Source organism: Rousettus aegyptiacus, unplaced genomic scaffold (genome assembly GCF_014176215.1).
Source record: "Rousettus aegyptiacus isolate mRouAeg1 unplaced genomic scaffold, mRouAeg1.p scaffold_m13_p_3, whole genome shotgun sequence".
Taxonomy (NCBI): Eukaryota; Metazoa; Chordata; class Mammalia; order Chiroptera; family Pteropodidae; genus Rousettus; species Rousettus aegyptiacus.
This window is the reverse complement of record NW_023416306.1, coordinates 113590031-113606626: the sequence shown is the minus strand read 5'-3', so window position 1 is coordinate 113606626 and position 16596 is coordinate 113590031. Positions and strand designations below refer to the sequence as shown.

The 16596-nt window shown below is 37.3% G+C and overlaps 1 long non-coding RNA gene across 2 annotated transcripts; it reads right to left on the bottom strand.

Moving 5' to 3' along the window:
- Positions 1-634: 634 nt before the first annotated feature.
- On the bottom strand, positions 635-14556 carry LOC118600386. Of its 2 annotated transcripts, none has more exons than XR_004950010.1 (3): positions 14446-14556; positions 10097-10231; positions 635-1179 (listed from the first exon to the last, which is right to left on the bottom strand). It is a non-coding gene; the product is annotated as an uncharacterized LOC118600386 (long non-coding RNA). The 2 variants fall into 2 exon arrangements; XR_004950011.1 differs by lacking the exon at positions 635-1179 and adding an exon at positions 8981-9261.
- Between the last annotated feature and the right edge of the window lie 2040 nt (positions 14557-16596).

The window sequence follows — 16596 nt, the reverse complement described above, 5'->3', positions numbered from 1 at the left end:
AATGCCAAGTTGAAAGAATGGCCTGACTCTGCTGTCAGTGTAGTGATCTTTTTTGTTATGGTGGTCACAGCAAAATCATTCACAGCATTCAGAAGTCATCAACAGAGCTCACTCTTGGCAAGCCTGAAGTATTCTCTGCCTCAGAGAATTACTTCCTAATTACTAAAAACATGATACGGTAGAAACAAATGTTGTTGGCTCCAACCAAGTGTATAATTGAGTGAAAAGTTCAGTCCCAGTATAATTGTAAAGAAGTAGAATTTCTGGGACTGTTGCTGGGAATATGTGAGTGGGTGGGGGCCAGATTTTTTCCTCATTGTGGGATTTGGGAGTTTGATTACATGCCATGTCTTTGTAAATTAAGAACTGTTGATATTCAAGAATAATAAAGGAAAGTCACTTCCAGGAATGGAAGAATATTTAGGCTAATTGTATCAATATGGCTTATTGCCCCATGGGCATTGGCTGCTGCAGCCATTTGATATGAATAAGATATTAAAATATCAGATGAACATTTACTAGATGTAAAAAATTTATCCTGATGGCCAGTTCTACTCTCCTGGTTGAAAAAAAAAAGCATTAGCTTTTTTTTTTTTTTTTTTTTTTTTGCTGGGGTATTCACAAGATAGAAAGCAAAATGAGCTCTGTGAAATAGGTGGAAGTGTGAGGAAGAAAAAAAAGACAGTCAAATCAAAGCAGCCAAAGTCAGAAGGTCATGTGAGGAAGTGGTAGAGTTGAATGCCTTAGAAAAGATGGAAGAATTTTTCTCAGCCATTTCATGGTGTGGCGTGCTGACACTGAAGTATGAGAAACGGTCAGACAAGTGCTCAGGATTGCTGGCTATTTGTTATTCTCTTGGTTTGTCTAAACATGGCAAGAGTTCCTGGGAAACATTGCAGGCTACATTACTTAGCCATTTGAACTGCAAGTCCAAACTACATTTTTAGTCATTACAGTAGCATATTATATTTGCAGAGCAAGGGCGAGTCACCAAATCAGAGGATGGCTGTTGCTTGTGGCATCATTATGACACATGAATGCAACTCTTCTCTTGGTTGTGAGAATCGTGGAATTCTGGTCTATGCTCCAGCTTCCTGCTTCTCTGCCATCCTCTCTGCAGCATCACAAAGCTGTATCATGCCTCTGGACTTCATCCCTGCATGTAATCTATGGTTTGCCCTGGAGAGAAAGGCAAATTTCTGCTCATTCCTGCTTCTACTGTTCCACTGAGTATCGTGATTGCTTTCTTTTCTTATCTTTCCAGATCATTCAGTTCAACTTGCTTTATTCCGATAGCTAACCATTGACTGACTAGCAGGTACCTGACTCTGGGAACACAAGGATGACCTGTGGTAACTAATAGTCTAATAAATCTCAAGATTCTTGTCTACTCACCACATAGGTCTCTTCTTCAGACTTCTAGGTTTGGTTCCTGTCTTTGCTACTCAATAGCTGTGTGACATTGGATAAGTTACTTAACCTTTCTGTGCCTCATTTTCTTCATTTTACTATTATTCTAAGAATTAATGAGCTAATATATTTAAGGGCTTAGAATAGACCTTATTATATATTAAGTGCTCCATAAATATTTCCTATTATTATCATTATCCTCAATTTTATTGCTAAGTAAAAAATCCCTGCTTTATATTGGATATCTCTTATTGCCTATTTTTACTTTATTTGCCACATGCATTTTATTGTCTTACTTTTCTCCTTTATTGTTCCAGGAATATTTTAAAACAGCAACTGGATTTCATAGACTTTGAGAAAAAGAATTGCATCTTTTACTTTCTATATGTTCTGTACACTATTTATCAGTGCTAGATATACAAAGGGTACTCAAAAAAAAAAAAAAAACACCAGTTAATTAAATGAGTATTAGTAAAAAAATAAATAAATAAAAAGACTTCTTAATTACAACTTGCATTTTATACCTTATAACTGCCTTTACATCTTCCTCTGATAATCTCAGTCCTTCTTCTAAATATTCCTTCCTCTAACCTCTGAATATCTTTTCCCATTAAATGTAAATATTTGATACCATTTGATGTCTTCCTGAGCAGTGGCCTCTTTAAAGCCATCAACCTGCCTTTCCAAACTTGCAGGGCTTTTTTTTTTTTCCTTTCATGGCCAGTTCAATCAGACTATCCATGTACTGCCATTTATCTTTCCAAGCATATGTTCCACTTACTACTATCCCAGCTCTCACACTTTGGCAGACCCTGTAATAACGCACATGTAAATTTTATGCAGCACTTACTTGGAGTTATAAAAGTGTTAGAAGCAGATGGAAAACTGGCCTGAGAGTTTAAGAAATTTGACCACAACCTCTAGGGAGTAAGAGGCAGGCTCAGGACTCACCGAGGTCCTCAAACATCAAGTCAAGTTTTCATCCATTCTAGATTGTTTCTTATGCAATTGATAACCAAGATTGTAACAAGTAAGTAGAGGGCAGGATCATATGTCTGCAAAGTGAAATTAAGCTCCAGATGCTCATCTCTTCTAACGAGCCCTGCTCAGAACACAATTTCTCTGCAAACTTGACCAGTTCCAGGAAAGGTTGGTTAGGAGTCTTATGAAGTGCCTCCACCAACAACTTGTCAGAAAGAATAATATCTGAATCAGGAGAGGAAGAAGTCTTTACCTTCTCTGGGGTCTGGTGGCAGAAGAATTATTCCTGAGAAGGTGTTTCTTCCTTCATCAGTAGAGGTATGACTGGGATAAATGACCTGTTGTCCACTCTTGTGTGATGTATCTGGGCATCTCTGTTTTAGAAAAAAGAGCCATTCCTCTGGTATAAATATCTATAAGTGCAGCATACAGAGGCCAGATTAGACCTGACCATTGACCACATCCGTGTTCACAGATGGCACCATGAATCCAGAGTGGCGAGCTATGTTAGACACAGTTTATGAACCCCTTGTCTTCCTATACTCTACCTGCCTGGCTCTGGCCAGAGTGGACCCCATACTGTTTCTATAGCTGTGGAGCCAGGCCATCAGTGCCAACCCACTCCAATACGGCAAAGAGGAAAGCTTCTCCTGCACAATCAACAAACTGTCCTCATGGGCTTTGGCTCCCTTGGGAGCTTCCCTGAGAGCCCAGAGATGCTACCTGAAGGTGCTGGGGTTCAATGAAGCTGACTTTGACAGATGGATGACAGGGAATAGAATACACTCCTCTCTTCTGCCTCCTAGGGAGTCTGTTCTTAGATGGTCTCTCTGATGGCATCATGCACAACCAAGCAATCAACTATGCTTGATACCAAGCAGTGGCCAGGTTGCTTATGCACAGCCTCACCTTTTCTCTTCTTTTTTCTCTGCTATACCCCTCCTTTCCCCCACATTTCCCAATAAAGGGGAAGCATGTGAGTTTTTGCTTTTAGGCTCTGTTTCTTGGAATCTGAGTTAATGTAAATACACAGAGACATGTGACAAAACCAGATTCAGAAAAAAATTGTTCAGCCCCGTTAACTCCAACACAGTCTGGCTTCCACCTCTATCATACCTCAAATAGTCTACACGTCACAAAATCTTCTTCATCTTATTTAATTATTAAGTTAACCACATGAACTATCTAAACATAAGCACTTGGCCTCTTTTTCCTTTTTAAGCCAACTATATCTGCATGACCATGAAATGCTCTATCTTCTGAGGCAGCTTATTATACCCTTGAACATCTCTAATTGTTATTATATTATTTTTAAATGTTCATATCAAACCAAAGTTCATCCTTGACCCACTGGGAACTTCTGTCCATTGGTTTAATCCAGTGTCACAGCAAATAATTCTTTACTTTTGTGAAGTTAGTTATTTATCCTGAGCCCAGCTTTTGGTCTTCAAAAAAAAAATTATTCTCAATTCCTTCAATTCTTCTTTATATATTATTTTTTGAAGAACTTTCGGTATTTTATTCTTGGTTTTCTTGTCACAAAACAGTTTCCCAAAGCATCAAAACTTGTGTGACTGAAAGCTGAAGAAAATCATGAGGCCTCATATGAGGACAAGAAGGACAATGACATCAAGATACTTCAGTTTATTTTTTTTCTGGAAGGTTAAACTTCTTTTAATGGGTAGCACATGTGAGCTTACATGTGAGTGGCGAGATAGAGGAGTGAGTCCAGTTGTCAATAACCTGTTCTGGATCTTTGGTCTGAATTTGGGAGAGTAGACTGAGTATTCATAGAATAAGTTCTTTTCACAAGGAAAGTTTTTGTGAATCAAGCCCTTAAAAAATAGTGAGTACTTAAGTTCAATCTCAAGAGCTTATGGTCTTGGAAATCAGAACTGGAAGATGAAATGAACTGAGAAGAGATTAGGGTATGTGCTAGTTAAATAATCCACTGTGAATTAATCCTGATGGTGGAAAAAGCACACTTTCTTCTCTGGTAAGAAGACAAGAAATAATGTGCTTTTTGTACTGAAGGAAAGCTGTTCTTGGGGATGGCGGCAGGGTGTGCAGGCATGAGGAAAAGCAGACATACAATGTCATAAGCCTGAAATCACTCTTGACACTCAATGTGTAGATACCAGCCAGTCAGGAAAATTCTGCTCCATTTCAGCACATTTAAAGACAGGTCTCTGAACCCCAAGCCCAGGAGGAGATGTGTGTAAACACAGCAGAGGTAAAGGAACCTTCACTCTCAGCATGAAACATTTCCTTGATGAGTAGTCAGCAGGTCTGGTTTTTATTTAACTGCCTCCTGCCATCAAAGCATATTAGAAATAAAATTACACCGACAACCAATGTAGAGGCAACATATCTCCCAATCAATGAGACTTGTCAGTCTGGTGCTTTGCATTTTGAATAAAGATCTTTAACAGTTACAACATAGTTTGCAACTGATAAAAAAAAAAAGTAAAGGCCTGCTGACTAAATTTGATGGTGGAAAAGATATTATGTAACCACAAATATGGGGGAGAAGAGGTGTATTAAAAAGTTTCCATAGTTTATTTTCTGAGAGTCTTATAAGAAATGTCTCCTAAATTTCCTGGAATTAGTATAAGATCCTTTTCCTTGATCCCTACATGAGTCTTAGGACCATTGCCAATGGTTTAGAGGTGTGGCCTAGTTTGACAAAGTAATTGTATCTCTTCCCTTACTCTGGCTATCAGTCTTCTATTCTATCTTCATACTGCTCCGTTAGGAAAATCTTCACATGGAGACAAAAGTTGTTTACCTGGAGTTCCAGAAAAGGTCACCAGAGATCAGAACAAGTCTGACCCTTGTTTCCTAAGTCAACAGGGGAATGTACAGAAGTCAAGGGAAGAGCTGTGGCCAGTTGAAGTTTGTTTCAAGTTTAACAAGATCTCCAAGACACAGGATGCTCCAGCTAGCACTTCAGTTACATAGAGCTCTACACTCATACCTCTGATTTATGTCCTAATCCAACACACTTTGTCCTAGCTTTTCCATGCTCTCTCATATTAATACAGAAACTGTGACAAGTTTATCATTATGATAACCGGGGAGGTCTGTTCTTCACTCTGTTGCCCTAAGCCAATCCCTCCTTCTCAGGCTCTTTTTCTCTTTCTTCTCTTTATATCCCTGTGTGCCTCTTAGCTTTACTACTTTTTCCCAAAGAAAATTATACTTAAAATCACTCTTGGATGGATCTGAATTAAAGAGTTACTTCATGAAATGTAAATCCGAGGTTTATAATATAGCAATTTCACCGAATCTTGAGCTGAACAAGAAAAGACATGAGTGCTCACTTCACTGAATGGTTGTCTTGGGTAGTTCAGTCTTTCCTTGTAAAAAAATTCTTAATAACTAGGAAATCAAAATTTTGGCTGGTTCTACCATTCTATCATTGGGCAACTCTAATGGTTAAGAAAATATTTCTGATTATAAAAGAAATCAGCTTCCCTATATTCCTGACTGTTGGGACTAATACTTCTATTTGGAGCTACACGGAAATACTCTGTTTCTAGTTCTACAAAGCAGAGTAAATGTGTAAAAATAGTCCTAAAGCAGCAACTCCCTTCCTGTCATCTCTTCCACTCCCTTCCTACCTATTCCCCGTGTGCGCGTGCGCGTGCACGCCCACGTGCACACACACACACACACACACACACGCATCACACACTCAAACAATTATTTATTCTTTTCTCTAAGTAAAATAAGCCCAATTATTACATGTATTTTTCATATGACTTGATGAATCAGACATAGCTCACCATTCTGGTTGTTCGCTCCAAATATACTTGCGTAAACTTTGTTTCTATAGCCAGTTTAGCAAAGAGGATGAGAATGATAGAGGAGGATCAGGAGACTCGTTTGTATAGAACGCCATATTTTTCAAATATTCAGCTCAATTTAACTTTTAGTGGGCCATTCGACCCTTGGCCTAATCCACACACAGATCACAGTCACACCTAGATACACACACATTTCCCTGCTTTATCCTGACCTGCTGTTAGTTTGGGGGTTCATGGCTTCCCCTGCCATGATTTTGCTATCCAAATTGGATTTTCAATACTGGGTGATTGTTCTTCCTCTGTAAGACAGTTGGGTTCAGTTCCATTCTTCCTGCACATATCATGATGATCTGGAGCAGGAACTTTCTTCTTCAGCTCCAGGACAGCAGAATGGAATTCACATTCTAGGCATTGAGCCAGCAAAGAGCTGTTGGTCTCACTATGAGAAGACATTGGTCTGAGCAGCGTGGTGGTGAGGGGGAGGCAGGAAGAAGGTGAAGGGTGAAGAAGTAATGGGAGGACATAGATAAGGAAGGAAAAATTGCTCCATGGTGGCCATATAATGCTTTTACAGATTTATTTCAGAAAATGTTTGGTCTCCGATTCTCCTATAACTAATTCTTCCATGAGAAAAGCAACATGGTATCATAAAAAGTGCTGGATTGGAATGTGTTCATAAACCTTCTAATAAGTTATCTTCTCTCTCTAGACCTCTTTTTCTTTATGTATAGATAAGGACAAAGGCACATACTGAAAGCTCTATAAGGCCATTGTGGTGTTAAGGCTGTGCAACTCTAAGGTTTTAACACATAGGGAATGTGGGATAAGGTAAATTGGAAGAAAATCTCCAGGACTGAAGCAGTTAAGTAGTAATTCCACATTAAAAAGAATTTGTTGAATATTTAACATTAAGTAGGTATTAGCTGTTAATCTTTAGCCAGCCTGGTTTCAATATTTGACATTTAAATTAAATAATCATACCACATTTAATAGTAAAGTCACTGTATGTTAAGCAAATACTACTTGGTTATTGAAACCATATGTTACTCTAACTGCATTGTGAGGGATTCACATGTTTTCAATAACCATGTGATCTTTATTTCACATAGAGCACAATGCATGTGCTGTACCGTGAAAAGTGGAGAGGCTATTTATGTCCACCCAAATGATTGTTTTAAAATAAATGTATTGAGTTTGAATTTCCTACTGATCCACCTCCCTAATGATCTCTTTAACCATTGCGAAGATGCTGTCAGTGAAAAAGTTCTGCTTGTAACAGCTTGTCTTCTGAGTTCTTATCATGTTGCAGCTGAATTGTCCAAGTTGAACAGTTACTCCTACAACTGCCAGTTTGTCGCTCCTACAACTTTGCCCAGTGATGCCAAGAGATTTTATTCAATTGATCTGCAGGAATCCAAACATTTCATTTTTAATGCCTCTCTGGGATCATAAAAGACAGTACCTTAAATGAAGTGTTCCTATTTCCATTCTTTCACTCTAACAAAGCTGGCAGTCACCAAACATGAATGAGTCTTTATTGTTTCATTGTACTCCATTTTCTCAAGTACCAGTAATTCGTGTTTTTAGTATGAACATATTGACAGTGCCTTTGCAACCCTTATTTACACCAATAAGATACCAGTTTTGCTCACAGTCTCTGGGATAAAGGAAGAGAGAGAAGGGGGCAGGGAGAAGTGACAAGAAAACACCTGTGTGTTGTTATATTTTAGTGTGTTTACAACCTACTTTTGGGATGGAGCCTGTTGGGGAAGGCTGCATGTTTGCAGGAACCAGTTACTTTGTTCAAGTGCTATGCTAAGGCATATTTAAAAATCTGCTAATCATTAAAAGTCTATGAAGTGCATAAGGTCAAAGAATGAATATTCATTTTATGTTGTGTTTAACACTAGCAATGACATGCACTAGGGAAAAAAATCTATGGAAGGGGTTTTAGAGACTATCTAGTCTACAACTACATTTTAAAGATGATCAGGAAAGCAGAACATTTAAAGGTTTGCCCCCAAAGCACATTACTAGTTAGTGATAGAGTTCAATTTTTACACCACATTATAGGGCTGTCAAATTCTGCTTGTCTTTTAAAATCAGATGTATTTCCTCTTTCTCCTCATTTTTTTTTTAAATCCACAAGAAAGTAATTATAAATGCTGTCTTCCCATTCTGCTCCCAGGTGAGCTTTTTTCTGAGTACTTTTTTCTGTCTTATACTTGTCTCCTCTTCTATCTCATCCTTAAGATCAGCTATCTGATTATGAGATCTAGAGCAGAGACGGAAAGGTCAACAGTGGCCAAGGATTGGTGCTTCCTGGTATCTTAATTTCTGAATTTCCTTTTCTTTCAAGAGGCCACCTCCTCTGCTTTCTAGTATTCCTCTGTAGCCTGAATTTATCATGAATGTGGTCTCATTCATTGATTCTCTGAAGATGTAACACATGAGTTATCCTAAGACCTATAGTCATTCCTCATACTCAGGCTGAGTCTATATAGATTATAGTGAATCTATACAGATTATAGGTGAATCCTTTAGAATTCTTCTGGCCGCTAACTTGAAACTGACCCATCAGTAACTGTATTGACTGGAATAACTGACTTCTCTAGGATCTTATTTGTGGTTCAGCTGGGTAGAACAAAGCTGAAGTCAGAATCTGTGCTGCAGTGCTATATCAGAGCCTTTAAACTAATTCATAATAAGACATAATGGCTTTGAGGACATAACAGAACTTTCTCAGAGAGAGGTTTTGATCAGGGAAAGGGGGTGTAAAGAATAATGCTAAATGTAATGAAGGGAATCATGAAATTTTTTGTCAAAACTGCAGCCTGGATTTTACTAAACTTCTTGATCTACTATCAGTTTATAGGAAAAATGGGAGCAAAGGAATATATTAACTACATAGGCAAAATTTTGAATGTGGGATACTCAACCATTCAAACAATGCAATTTCTTCACAAATAAATTTCAAGAAAGAAAAAAAAATCTCTTTTGATTAAAATAGGCAATCAATTACAGTGTATGGACTTTGACGTTATTAACTTGATAAGATCACCTAAAAAGAAAACCAAAACAAAGAAATTATGGGGTGACCAGGGGCATTTGAACTCTAACCAAATATTTGATGATATTAAGGAACTCATGTTAATTCTTATGTATAATAGACTGAATAATGATCCCCTCCCCACAAAGATGTCTATGTCCTAGTTTTTGGTACACATGAATGTGTTGCAGGTGTGATTAAGTTAAGGGTTATTCTGGATTATCTGGGTAAACCCTAAATATAATCATAAGGGTCTTTAGAAGAGGGAAGCAAGTAGATTAATGAAAAAAAGGTGATGTGACTAAAGAAGTTGGAGGGATATAGCCAGCAGCCAAGGAATGCCGTTAGCCTTTAGAAGTTGGAAAAGGCAAGGAATAGAATCTTCCATGGAGCCTCAAAAAGTAACCAGCCCTGATGACACCTTAATTTTAAACCCCTTAAGACTCATTTCCAACTTCTGACCTTTTGAACTGTAGGAGAATACATTTGTGTTGTTTTAAACCATTAAATTTGTGGTAATTTTTATAGTAGTAATAAGAAGCTAATATAGTGCAGTAAGTGTATTATAGTTCTGTTTTTTTTAAATTTTTCATCTTTGACAAGTTTATAGTACAATATTTACAGAAGAATAAAACAATGTCTAAGATCTACAAAATTATGCAGTATGTAAGGTGAAAAGTATGTGTGGGGAAGTATTGATAAAGCAAGATTGAAGATGAATCGATAACTTCGAAGCTGGATAATGGGTACATGAGCATTTAGTATCTCTTTTCTTTACACTTTTATGTTTCTATATTTCTAAAATTAAAAATAAAAAATTAGAGGCATGAAGATAAGTTTTTCTTACCGAACAATTCTTCCCAGTGCCAAATTGCTTGGAATGGTTTCATCTTCCCTCATTCTATCTCTTTTCCCCATCCTTAATGTTCTTAGCAAATGATGAAGGAGGAGTTCTGGTGGAATTTCTAATGACCTGGAAAAGCTAAAAGAAGAACAGGGTATGTAATTGCTATAAGAAAGTCAATTCTTATTTGGATACATGTCAGCCTAGAGTTTGATGGGCTGATGGATTTTTCATGTCAATGATTCCTCTTTGTAGATAAAATTATACTGAAGAGGAAAGATAGAAAAAGCTACTGTATCTGTTATCCAGAGTGGATTTACTTAATTTTGTATTTTTCTAATCATATGACATATTACAGGGAAAAAACTGTCCTATTTCCTTTGTTTCTCTTAGATAAGAATCTTGAGGCATATTATCAGAGCAATGTCACACCTATGCTGCTTCCTTTCACATAGATGTATAATATACAGGTCCTCGGTGATAGCTATGCATCAGAATTAACTGTAGATTACTGTTTTATCTGAAATTTCCAAGGTACATCCTATGCTGAAACCAGAAGCTCTGAAACAATAGAGAATGCCTTTTTTTTTTTTAAGTGGTGGCATGATCAGATTTTTTTTTTAGAAGGAGAATATTAATAACAGTGTGAAAGATGAGGTATAATGGAGAGAAACAATAGAATATCCAATTAAGCGAGTTTTATAGTAAAAAGAAGTAAGAAATGACATGCAATGGAAATAAGGAAATGTGATTGGAGGTGAAAAAGAGAAGGTGGATTTGAAAGAGATTTCTGAGGTAAAAACAATCGATTACAGTAATTTAAATGATGTGAGAAAATGAGTAGTGAAAGATACATAAGCCAAGATTATTTCCTGGTTCTGCTGTGATAGCAAATAGAAATAGAGATGGCTTTTCTCCATGTTCCCATCATCGCTGCCCTTCCGCCTGTAAAGAAGAATATTCCTTCTGAAAGATGCTCATTCTTCTTTTTCTAGTAAGATGGGGAGTGAGACAGATTTTCAGGGTCACATGCAATTTGTATATAAAGAAGGACAAACACAATTAGAGAAGTTCCTAGGAAGAAAGAAAAGGTGTGAAGGTGTACTTCCACTAAGTGGCTGGATCCTTTATTCCTCTTAATTCTCTCACAGTTGTCACTTCATTTTCATTCCTAGCAGCTCACTATCAATGGCACCTTCCTAGTCACTGTGTCTCTGGCTGATTCGGTAGATTGCCAGCAGCTCTGTACTTTCGGAATGTGGGCATGGCTCTGGCCACAGTTCTTGCCTTTGGGAACCATACTCTTCCCCAAGAGGGAAACCAAATGTCTGGGTCTTTTCTATTTCCTAAATAAATCATTATTCTGTAGAAATGTAGAATGAAAACACGTGTATTTTATTCCTATGTAGGTCATAGCTAAAGAATGTCTCTAAACAGGGAATAACTATTCACAACCTAATTAACTAGAGTTCTGGGTATTTTTTTTACTGTCAAATATCCTACCTGAGTTTTCCTTAGTTTATTCCAGCCAGAATATTCTGTCAGGAAGTGATGCTAAATTTTAAATTCATAAGTACGTGTGTACTGGATGAGTATTCCAGCAGAAGTCTATGTTTTGTTAGCATTTTCATAAAAATGAAAGCATGTGATGGGGTTTAAGCTAATTCTTGCCTATCCTTCCCAATGATGACAGAACTCCAACAAATGATTTTGGTAAAACTAAATCTTAATGTAGTCTTCTTCTTTTGGAGGAAGACATCCTAAAGGTGTCACTCTTCATGCCAAATGCTAATGGAATGCCTCCAGTGTCATGATGACTCACCATAGCCAGATAGATACCTTGGGAGTGAATGGAAGACAGGAAAAGACTGCATGGTCATATCTTGAATTATTCCTTTTGATACTGGAAAATAACCCAGTATAATATTTTGATATCAGTAGCTGTCAGGCTATTCCATGGTTACGACTAGTCAGAACGTGTGTTGACTAGCTTTGCTAAATATAGCACTATGTTCTTTCCACATGTGTTAGGAGAGGAAAAGTAGAGTAGGTAACAGTATTTGTGAGACTACTTAGTTACCAGCTTCTCTGCTGTGAGTGAAAATTGTCTAAAATCTTCCTGGAATGCCCTTTCCTCACTTTCGAGGGCAAATGGTAACACAAAAGCATTTTTTGGAATGCTTTTAACAACAGGAGAGTCTTTAGTAAATACCATGATACCAACTTGTGTTTAAATCCCTAGCAGCTTATTCAACAATGCCCCTCAGTGTCTTTACGAAGAGTTTCAGAAACCTCTTCATGAGAATGGCTTTTGCTATGAAGGCAGGCCTGACTCAGTATATTTGTTACTCAAGGCTTCATGCACTGGAGCTCCTGGAGAGCCACATAGAAATTACACTTGGACCACACCTTCAGCATTTACCGTTGGTAACCCTAAAAGCTAACCATTCTTTGCCTTTGCCCTCCTGACCCATCACTAGACAGTTTCTTCTTCTAATTTCAATGATGGTTTTAACATTCTTGAAAAATGAACCATTTTCCCCATTCTAGTCCTCAAAATACTATGAGTATAGTATAGGTTAGAGTTCCCAAACTTTTTGGAACCAGGGACCGGTATGCCTATGAGAATCTAACACCTGATGATCTGAGGTGGAGCTGAGGTGGTGATGCTAGCTCTGGGGAGTGGCTACAAATACAGATGAAGTTTTGTTTGCTCACTTTCTGCTTACTTCCTGCTGTGTAGCACAGTTCCTAACAGGCCATGGACCTGGACTGATACCAGTCTGCATCCTGGGGGTCGGAGACTCCTGGTATAGGTAATTAGTATAGTCATAGGTGATTGCTGTTGTCCATTCCTGCACTCAACAATTAATACTGTTTTGACTTCTACTGATACTGTCAAATAATAGAATTAATCAGGTACCCAAATATAAAAATTATACAGCCTTTACCTATTGATGATTATATTCCAGTTTTATTGTTTTATGCTCTTCTTTCCTGTAACTAAATCTTTGGTCCATTCATTGAGAGGAGATTTAATCCATTATCTTACATCAAAATATAGATGAGTTCTTCATTAAATAAAAGCAAAATTCAGGAATACAGAAATATTTGGAGTTTTGTCTCTTATTTTGGAATTACTTTGAAAGTTTGATGATTTAAAAAAATCATAGCTCTTATTGTATAATAATCAATACTGAATTTTAGATAATATGTAATCAGCTTTTGTTAGTCTATGACAAACATCATTACAGTCAATTTTAGAAAAAAATATAGTTTATCACATTTTGCTATATGTGCTCATACTTAATACTAATTCCAACCACACAGCCCTCGATCTCTATAATGTTAATAGTAGTCAAATTTTTTTGACTTACCACTATGTCCCAGGCACAGTGCCAACCAACTAAAATTTATTAACGTAATCCTCATCATAATATTATCAGGTAGGTTCTATTATTATTTCCATTTTACAGATAAAAAAAATCTTAGAAAAATTAAGCAACTTAATTTACTTACATCACTAGATGCAAGTGTGTTTGGCACTAAAACCTAAGTTTGTCACCACCATGTTTTACTGCCTAATCATGTAACTAGAAAGTCATTGTTACTCTAGAATAAACCATATGAGCCCTGCCTGCTTAAGTGCTAAAGAAACTCACCAGTAACTATTCTTCAGAAGGATTCAATGACTATAAATGTGAGAATTTTGGCACAGGTGATAAAAGGCATGTGGCAGTGAAGGGCCCAGGGTTTCAGAATCAACCTAGCCACACCCTATCCATTCTATCGTTAAGTATGAGTTTACTATTGGAAACTTGACCCCTCCCTTGTCCTAAAGGAGTTGGGGTTGGAGAAAGCATCATATAGATTTTGAAAGATAGGCACCAAGTAGCCTGCTAGGTTACCTCTAACCCAATATCATCTATTTCAGACTTATCTGAGCAACTGGAATCCAAGAAATTTGCTAGACATCGTAACCTACATTTTCGTACTTAATACTCTCAGCAACTCTATTCCTACTTTAAAGAAGAGGGAATTGAGACTCCGAGTGGTAAAATGACTTGCAGAGGTATTAACTCAAAGTCTAGCACTCTTCTCAGGTCCCCACGCTGCTTCCCAGGACACAAGTTCACACTTACACATCCCTCTGAAATCAAATTTGAGCACTGCACATACGTAGCTTTGAAATTTATTAACCTCTCTGAATATTTAACATTTTACTAGCTTTCTTGATTACACGTTAACAGAAGTCAATGTTTGTTCTTTCCCTTTGAGCGTAAAATGCTTCCATAGAATAGGTTTCAGAATATGCAATGTCCTGAGGCCTTAAAAGTTAAAGCAAGCCTCACAGTTTTATGGTGGTCAGAATGTTGAGAAAAGAAATCCCATCTACCATTTCCTCTCACAATGCTTACTGGGTCCTCTCTCCCATGCTCAGGGAATAACGGTCTTTCTAACCGTTTTCGATGCAATGTAGGGTTAGATTGAGCTCTGGTCTGACTCATGCCTTGGAGATTTGTGAGGCAATAAGATTTGTTTTCCGGTAAACTACTTAACCACAAGAGAGGGATGGGACAGAAAAATAAAAACCCTTCACTTTCCCTTTACTGGTCTGACCAGTTTAAAGTGAATAGGAGCCCAAAGAGATTTCTCACTTTCCATTTCCCACTATCAAAGCAGACAGTGGATCCAGGAGCATGTTTGGAAACCTCAGCTGCCTGGTGCCTCCAGGGCAGCTGAGTGAGAACAGTGAAAGGAAACCCAGCCTGGGGAGACCCACGAGTGTCCCATTTCATCCTGAATTTGGACTGGGCTGTTCAAGGTCATACACAGAAGCTGAACCAGTGACCCACAATTTGATTCCTTCAGTTTGGAGACTCAGGCTTTGAAAGACTTTGCATTCTCTGTTCTCTGCCTTCTGCCTAAGCTTCCCCAGGCACCCCCACTCTAATTTCATATAACACCCAATCCTTTGAGCTGTAAGGCTAGCTTCAGTTTCAGGAGCCTCAGGGTGCCAAGGTGAACACGTCTTCCTTGGGTATTATTGTTTGCCTTTCTGATTAACATCTCCAAACAGTTAAAAAGAATCTCCAGTTTTTAAAAATCACTAGAAATATCTTTAATCATTCCCAGCTTTATGCTTAAATGGCAGCTGGAGAATATGCTCTTTTTTTAGTGATAATATTCATAAGATGAATAAGCTAGGTAAGGGACAACTTTCTGGAAAGAATCACTAACAATAAAAATATTTTCTCCTTTATTGAAGTGTTGCTGGCTCAAAGAACACAGGCAAGGGAAAAGAAAAGCAATAACAAACTGTAAGCAAGGGAAAATTGACTCTGAGTTCACCTTCCCCTGAATCATTGCAGAAGGCAATGAATGCTAAACACTCTAAATAACCATGAACCCTAGAACTGATCCATGGTTTCTCTGCTGTATGTTATATTTCACTCCTCCAAGCCAACAAAATCTTTTAACCTTAGTCCTGACTGACAATCTTTTACCTGTGTGTTTCTTTTGCTTTTTAAATCTTATTTGCTTTCTTAACCTGGTATTGTAGATAACATTCTACTAACTGTTTTAAATTCTTTTGGAATAAGGTGGGAATATAAATAAAAACATGTACTATATATGCATACATGCAAATTATAATTTATACATTTATATAAATATACAAATGAATAAATTAATAATAATATTTTTTTCACTAGTACTGGGCCTTTTCTATCTCTGAGTTGTATTAATGCAATTGTTTTCTACCTACCTATAATCAGAACACCTAGGAATATTTCAAATATATAGTATAATAGCCCAGAACTACCAAATCAGAATACAAATGTATGTGGATTTAATGATCTTAGGGGTAGAAATGCCAGGTGGCTTCTTTTTAGCAGTGGTTAGAGAAGAATCTTTGCTGCTTGCTCATGTATTTATCCATTAAATCACATGTGAAGTCATGAATTCAAGGGATATAGAGACAAAGTAAACACATTACTTCTACTTAAAGAACTCATTACTTTATGACTTTATCAAGTCTTCAGAAAACATAGCTGAATTAAAGCTGGTTTACCCTGTAAGAAAATTCCTAAGCTCATAACCTTTGAAGAAATTCCTCCACAGTCGATGAGCATGGTGGAGAATACCTCCATGGTTAACCTGAACTCTAGATTTTTCATGGCTCAAGTTCTATGACTTCATGTGTAATGAGAACAACACCCTTAAATCTGCTCCATCTTTCTCACTAAATGAGGAAAAATCAATTCCCACTAAATGTACAAATAGCTGGTGTAAAGAAATCCAGACTACAATTTCTCTTCCTAAGTCTTCATCTCTGTCTGGAGGAAGTCATTTTATTTAAATTTTGGCCATTAGTCCATATTATTTCATGAGAAAATCAAAGTTCTCCTGCTTAAAAGGGGGGAAAAAAAGGAAAAAGAAAAGTAAAATACATTGATCTCCACTGTCTGTAGCCTTTCATTTTGTGTGAGAGCTGTAAGTGG